General features: G+C 51.3%; 1 protein-coding gene across 1 annotated transcript in view; it reads right to left on the reverse strand.

The window, feature by feature from the left end:
* Positions 1-6,177, reverse strand: part of FNIP2 (folliculin interacting protein 2) — an 86,729-nt gene that overhangs the window by 17,676 nt on the left and 62,876 nt on the right. The gene's annotated exons all lie outside the window — the stretch shown is intronic.

The raw sequence follows: 6,177 nt of genomic DNA on the forward strand, positions 1-6,177 counted from the left end.
ATAGCGGCTCTTACATGGCTTCAAGTAAAGCCTTGGATTGGTCACAGAGAGAAAATGGACGATCAGTGCCCTGAGGGCCATAGTCTCAGCACCTGCTCTTGGTTAAACGTCATCGGATCCCGTTTTTATTCTTCTACCTCCGTAGGGGCCAACCCCTCTCCATGTCCTTGGAACCGAGGACTTAAGCAACCCGAGCCAGTCCTTAGCCAGTCCACCCACTTCTGGGCGGCCGAGGGCGCCTACAGGACGCAGACACGTGTGGATGGCTGGCCAGTTTTTATTAAAAACCTTCAGTCTCACATCCGCGCAGAGAACAGGAACCTGATTACCACTCGCCGTTCTCCAACACTTCCTCCAGCCTACAAAGTCATCCAGGATACTAAACACTAAATGCTCAGCATGCAGGCTCTCCCGACAGCAGTTACAGAGACAGACAGACAGACAGAAGCTCCCGTGGCGGCGGCAGAGCCGGCGCCGCCTGTGGTTAGTCTGTAGCCCCCGGGGGAGCCCGGCCCCCTCGCCCTCTCTCCGCTCATCCCCACCGTAGATGTCACTTCCTCCAGGAAGCCCCCAGGCTGTCCCGTGCGTCCCTGCCCCCTCCCCCCTGCCGTGGGCTCTGCTTTCACTGCTTATGTCTTTAATCACCTGTTGGAGTTCAGCCTCCTGAAGGACAGGGGCCATGCCTCCTCGCTGGCTGTTGACAAGGGTCCTTTGTCTTTGATGTCCTGCCGCTCGGCGAGGGTTTGTTTATATCTACCCTACTTGGGAGTCAGTGGGCTCACTTCATCTGAAAGATCGCAGCTTTTCTTCCTTCAAAGGCTGTTTCTCTTTCCCGCCTTCTGTGTGCGCGACAGAACCTTCTCACTCAAGCCTCCAGGTCTCTTACTTGCTCTTCCACATTTTTTCACGCGCCTCTGTCTCTGAGCTATAGTCAAAGCGGTAGTTCTGCATCTAGTCACTCTTTCACAAACGCTAATCCTCTCTGGCTGTATTTAATCTGCTCTGCTCTTTAACCTACCCCCGAGTTTTAATTTCCATGACTGCATTTTTCCATTTTAGCATCTCTCTTCGGCTCTTTTACAAATCTAAATAGTCGTGTGTCATAATAGACTGTCTTTTTAAAGATTCCAATTCCTTCTTTTATCACCGTAACCATCTTAAATATACCTACTCAACAGTTACTCTGGACTGTTGGAGGAGGGCTAACGCCCCTGCCTGTACTGGTCACTCTCCCTCACCCTGACCATGAGGCCCATCGTGTTGGAGTTGTTTTGTTTCATGTGCTATATGTGTCTCTCAGAAACAGGCTCCATGTCGGTCTCTAAAGGCTTCCGAGTTGTGATAAGGTAGAGAAGGAGAGCAAATCGATCATTCTGGACCACGGGCACTGTTGAGGGGTCCTGGGAAGTGAGGACGTCAGGACCTGGGGCAGCGGGAGCGGGGAGGGTCCGGCAGGGGGGCAGGGTCCAGAGGAAACCCCTGACCTTCTGTGTGTCTGTGCCTGCGGACTTGTGGACACAGGTCGCAGCCTTGGGGACGCCTTAAATGTCAGGACGGTCACATGCTGAGGAAGGAAAGAGTTTAAAGTCGAGGAGCGGTGCTCAAGGTCAAAAAGGGTCATCAGAACAGTTATGGGAGGATGTGCATGACGCCAAAATACAACGTAAGGAGGCTGGTACCTAGATTTTTCTGCAGAGAATGGCACAGACGTCCAAATATTTTGCATGTAATGAAAAAAATTGGGGAAAACATAAAATTAGCCATGCGCCTGATACTTACAAGATGCAAGAGAAATGATGCCTTTGAGACGTATAATAAGCATTTTAACCTCCTTTAGGTAAAGAAAAAGAACACAAAGGGCCCCAGGCGGCATGTCCAAACAGAGGACTCTTCCCCTTTATGTCTTAAAGGCAGACTCTCTGCCACGTCTCTCTACTTTAGAAGGAGGGTTACACTCAGGGGCACAGCTTCATCTGCAGGAACACACGCTCCTCCACCCAGCGCAGGGGGACCGTGCAGCATCCCTGGGCACTGGGCCAGGCGCTGGACGGAGAGACGCCCGCAGGCCTGGTGGAAGAAAGATGCTGGAGGCATATCCAAGCACCGCGTGCAAAGGGCCTGGGGCAGGTTCAGAGAAAGGGCAACGTTGGAACGGGGCCTGCAAGAGGCACTGGGTCTGCTTCAACAGTGCCTGAGGCAGAGGGAGCAACGCACATGGCAAGGAGGTGAGAGAGAGGGCGGGCCGTTACAGGCTGGCACATGGTGTGACCGAGCCGCACAGGAGAGCAGGGCTGCACGTGTGCGTATGTATCTGAAACACATACAGGGGGCAGTTAGAGCCAAGGAGCCTAGATTTCAGTCTCTAAAGAAACAGGCCCCTATGAGAGCAGAAGAGTGACCGACAGAAGCCACGTTTGAGAAGGAGCCCTCCGTGGCCACGTGCAAGGCTGGAAGGTGGAGGGCAGCTTAGGAGGAGAGGGGTCACCAAGATCTCAGACCGGGGTCGGCGATACCCAGAGATTGGTAGTTTTTTCAGATATTTTTAAAACCCCCATCTGCGGTAAGAAACGCGTTTTAACGGCGTAACCCAGGGATACAGGTGCATCCATACGTACAGCCCCCAAGAACCAGACGGTGCTGAAGGCCCGCGCCCTGCTGTGCACGCCACCCCGCGCCGGGACGTGTTCCGTCTCGCCAGCAGGTCTGCCCCACAGCGCTACGGACCTAAGGCTGCTGCTGACTCCAGCCACCCCAGCGCTGCCCGCGGTGCTGAAGTGATGCCCTTCGGTCGCTGTGACTCGCTGTCCTTGCGTCGGCTCCCTGGCTGACTGTGCTGCACGGGCAATCAGGTGCTCACGGCACGCGCCCCAGCCAAGCCGTCAGCAAAGCTGCTCCGCTGTGCTGATTTCTGCATATTTCTGCAGTCTGTTGCTACTCTTAAAAAGAAACGAAAGAGGCTGCCATATCCAACCGGGACCTCGCTTCACAGAGTATTCTGAAGACGCCCAAAGCCCTGCAACACAGTTTTTGTTAAAAGAAACACTAATACATGATGTTAATTTTGGTCTCGATGACCCGACCCTACAGAGCTGGAGCGGCCTGGCCGCTCCTCGTGAAGCCACCAGGGGAGGGAAAGCAGCCGCCGTTAGCACTGAATGAATGGGTCCCGCTTCTGTTCCACCACCCCCAGCAGGAGCATCTTGGGAAACTCATTTACAAAGTGCGTGCACGGGTGTCACTGTAACGGCTACCGTCTGTCGGGCGTTCAGTAACGCGCTGGGCGCTGTGTTCAACACTGGATGTGCGTCATCTCACGGTCTTCAAGCAGACCTCTAACTGCCGTCATTTTCTAGAAAATGAAACTGATGCTTAGACGATTAAAGAATCCTGTGCAAGGCCACGAAGCCACAAGGGGTGAACCATGGGTCAATCTCAGGTTTGCCTGCCTTTAGAAGCCAAGCTCTTAACTGCTGGGTTACGTTTTATCTGTTCCTCTAAATACATTTTTCTAAGGCTTAGCGAAGCCAATGGATTTACCTGACGACCAGCGAACAAGTGGTAACACCAAAGCATCAGTGTCAAGTCGGTCTCCTCCACCACCTCCACTGCCCCGTAACTTAATACCTGCCCCAGCTCCCGTCAGCAGCACCCACAGGCGGACAAGACACATGAGAAAAAAAGAAGAGAGAAAAAGCTCCTTGAGAGTCACAGGTGCAGAGTGAAGCTGGCTCTCTCCTACCTCACCATTTAAAGCCAAAAGGAAAACAGAAGAAAGAATTCGCGTTTAGATGCGGCAGGAAAAGAATGAAACTAAATATGACTTCAGCCTAATTGAAGGCAGCTGTATAATCTCTATGTTAGGAGGCAAAGAAACAGTTCCAATGACGGAACAGAGGTAGTATGTGGATTAAACAAGAACACGTGTTTAAATATTTAAAGACCATCAGAATCTTACCACGTGGAAGCCAGTAATAAAAATCAAAATGAGTGAAATAAAGTTGATACAGCTTTCTTTCGTAAGAGACTAGGATAAGGAAATGCACAAAAAGAAATTCTTAGTATTGGAAGCTCCAGATGCAATGCCTCAGTGAGAGAAGAATCTCCACAAGCTGGTCCACCAAGGCTGCAAAAGTACGCATTTACGTAAGACAGATTTTACAGTCCAATCGTACACAGGCCTAGAGAACAGATCAATAATGTAAATCAACTGCTTTTAAACAGTTACTAAAAATCCTTCTCTAAAAACAATTATGAATCTCAAAGCTGGATGAAGTCCGGCATGAACACTAGAAATTATTAACGTCCGAAAAACAGGTTTTCGAAAGCAAATTACAGTAAAGCAATGTATCCCGAGCCCCTCTTCCTCAGCAAGCTGTTATTTCAGCCCTGACTCTGCTCATGTACTTGTTCTTGGGCCTTTGCGTCTTCCTCTGATAACACACTCAAGAATTTAAATAATTACTAGGCTTTAGGGGCAGTAAATTCAATATAACGCACCCCCCGCAAACCTCCTAATTTACTTTTCCACAAATATTCGTCAACGGCAATTTTTATTTAAACTCTGCCACAGAGCAGAGCCCCAGTCTGAGAAGCAGTCTAAATGGAACGCTTACTTCAAACGCCAAATCCATTAAGATGAACGTGCCAAAGTGACATGAGAGCTCCGCTAGCGCGACTCGGACACAGCCTGAGGGCAGTACACTTCTGGACATAGTTTATGCCCCTTCACAGTTTCCTCTTAACACCCAAGCCGGCTGCGCGGGGCGCGTCCCCACAATCTGACACAGTACAGGTTTTTATGGTCAGCAACTTTCCATCTCTCAGGCTGACTGCACAGTCTACAGAGGTGAGAACAGCTGAAGTGTGAAAACACTACTTCTGCAAGGAAGAGAAAATGAGAGATGACAAGTCTTTAAGAGTTACAAACAGAGGAAACATGATCTTGTTTTCTTAAATATAAGAATTATTGAGCTAGATGGTCACCATGGAAACCTAATACACAAACCTCTGAACTTGTCAGCCTATGGAAGATATAGAAAGTGTCGTGTATGGTTTTGCAGATAATAAGGGCAAGACGGGCTATCAGTCGATAGATGCGTGTCCACGGTGGGGCGGGCACTAAACATGCACTAAACATATGCACGGCTCTAGAACCACTGAGCCTCCACGCGTGGTTCAGCCGACCCCGAAAGAGCGTCCTCGAAGGAGGGCATCTCCTTTCTCCGAGGTCACCGACGTACGGGCCTCTGAGGTGACAGGCAAGGACACAGTGCTCTTGACGACTATGGAGATAGAATACTAATGGCACTGCTTCCTTCCAGGGCCAGCCTGGGGAGGGTGGTGGCCAAGCACAAAGCAGGGCGGGTCAGGATCGTGGTACCAACGCCCGCACCGGGCGGGCCCCCAGCCTCAGGCCGCCCTCTCCCCATCTCCCTCCCTCCCCGTTCAGGGGGGTGAGCGCATCTGCTTCACCACCGGGCTTTTCTTCCCATTTCACAGCAACACCTCCAGCCTGCCTGGCCTGTGCCTGATGGGCGTTTGGTCTTCACAGAGGAGAAGCTCAAGGTCAAAGGCAGCACGCACTGCCGTCTGTCCACCTCTCCAAAAGGATTTGCTGGGCGACGAGGAAGGTAGCTAGCCAAGTTCCAATTTTCCTAATGCGCTGAGAACTTTCCCTATTGCCCAAGATACAGTATGTTTCCAATGCAAAACAGCTATTTTTGCACATCTGTCCAAGAGCAGCTCAATTGAAAACAGGCCTGTCAGATCGACAGCATTTCCATCGCCGCTCAGTTCCTGTCACGCTGCAGAGAGCGGAGAAGCGCTTAGCAGCAGCCACAAGGAAATCTTGCAGGAAGACTTGTTAATCTCTACACAGTCATTCTCATGCAGCCATCAAAGCGAACTTAATGACACATCAGTTAAAATAAATTACTTTTAGGATCTTGCAAGGAGCGGCTAAGAGGCAAACCATATGTGACATCCTTTCGGCCCTCCCCGTGAAGGCACACAATTGCCACCATCTGTGCTGACTGCTCTGTCTGCTCCACCCACCCGCCCCCAGACCCACCCTTCACTCGGGTGGCTCGGGAAGTGACCTCTGTGGGCGCTGGGACCGCGTCTGCATCAGCTACGACCTTGCTCTGTGGCTTCTGGCTGGGCTCAGCCAACGGGGGG

Source organism: Neophocaena asiaeorientalis, unplaced genomic scaffold (genome assembly GCF_003031525.2).
Source record: "Neophocaena asiaeorientalis asiaeorientalis breed wild unplaced genomic scaffold, Neophocaena_asiaeorientalis_V1.1 scaffold51, whole genome shotgun sequence".
In the NCBI taxonomy this organism is placed as follows: Eukaryota; Metazoa; Chordata; class Mammalia; order Artiodactyla; family Phocoenidae; genus Neophocaena; species Neophocaena asiaeorientalis.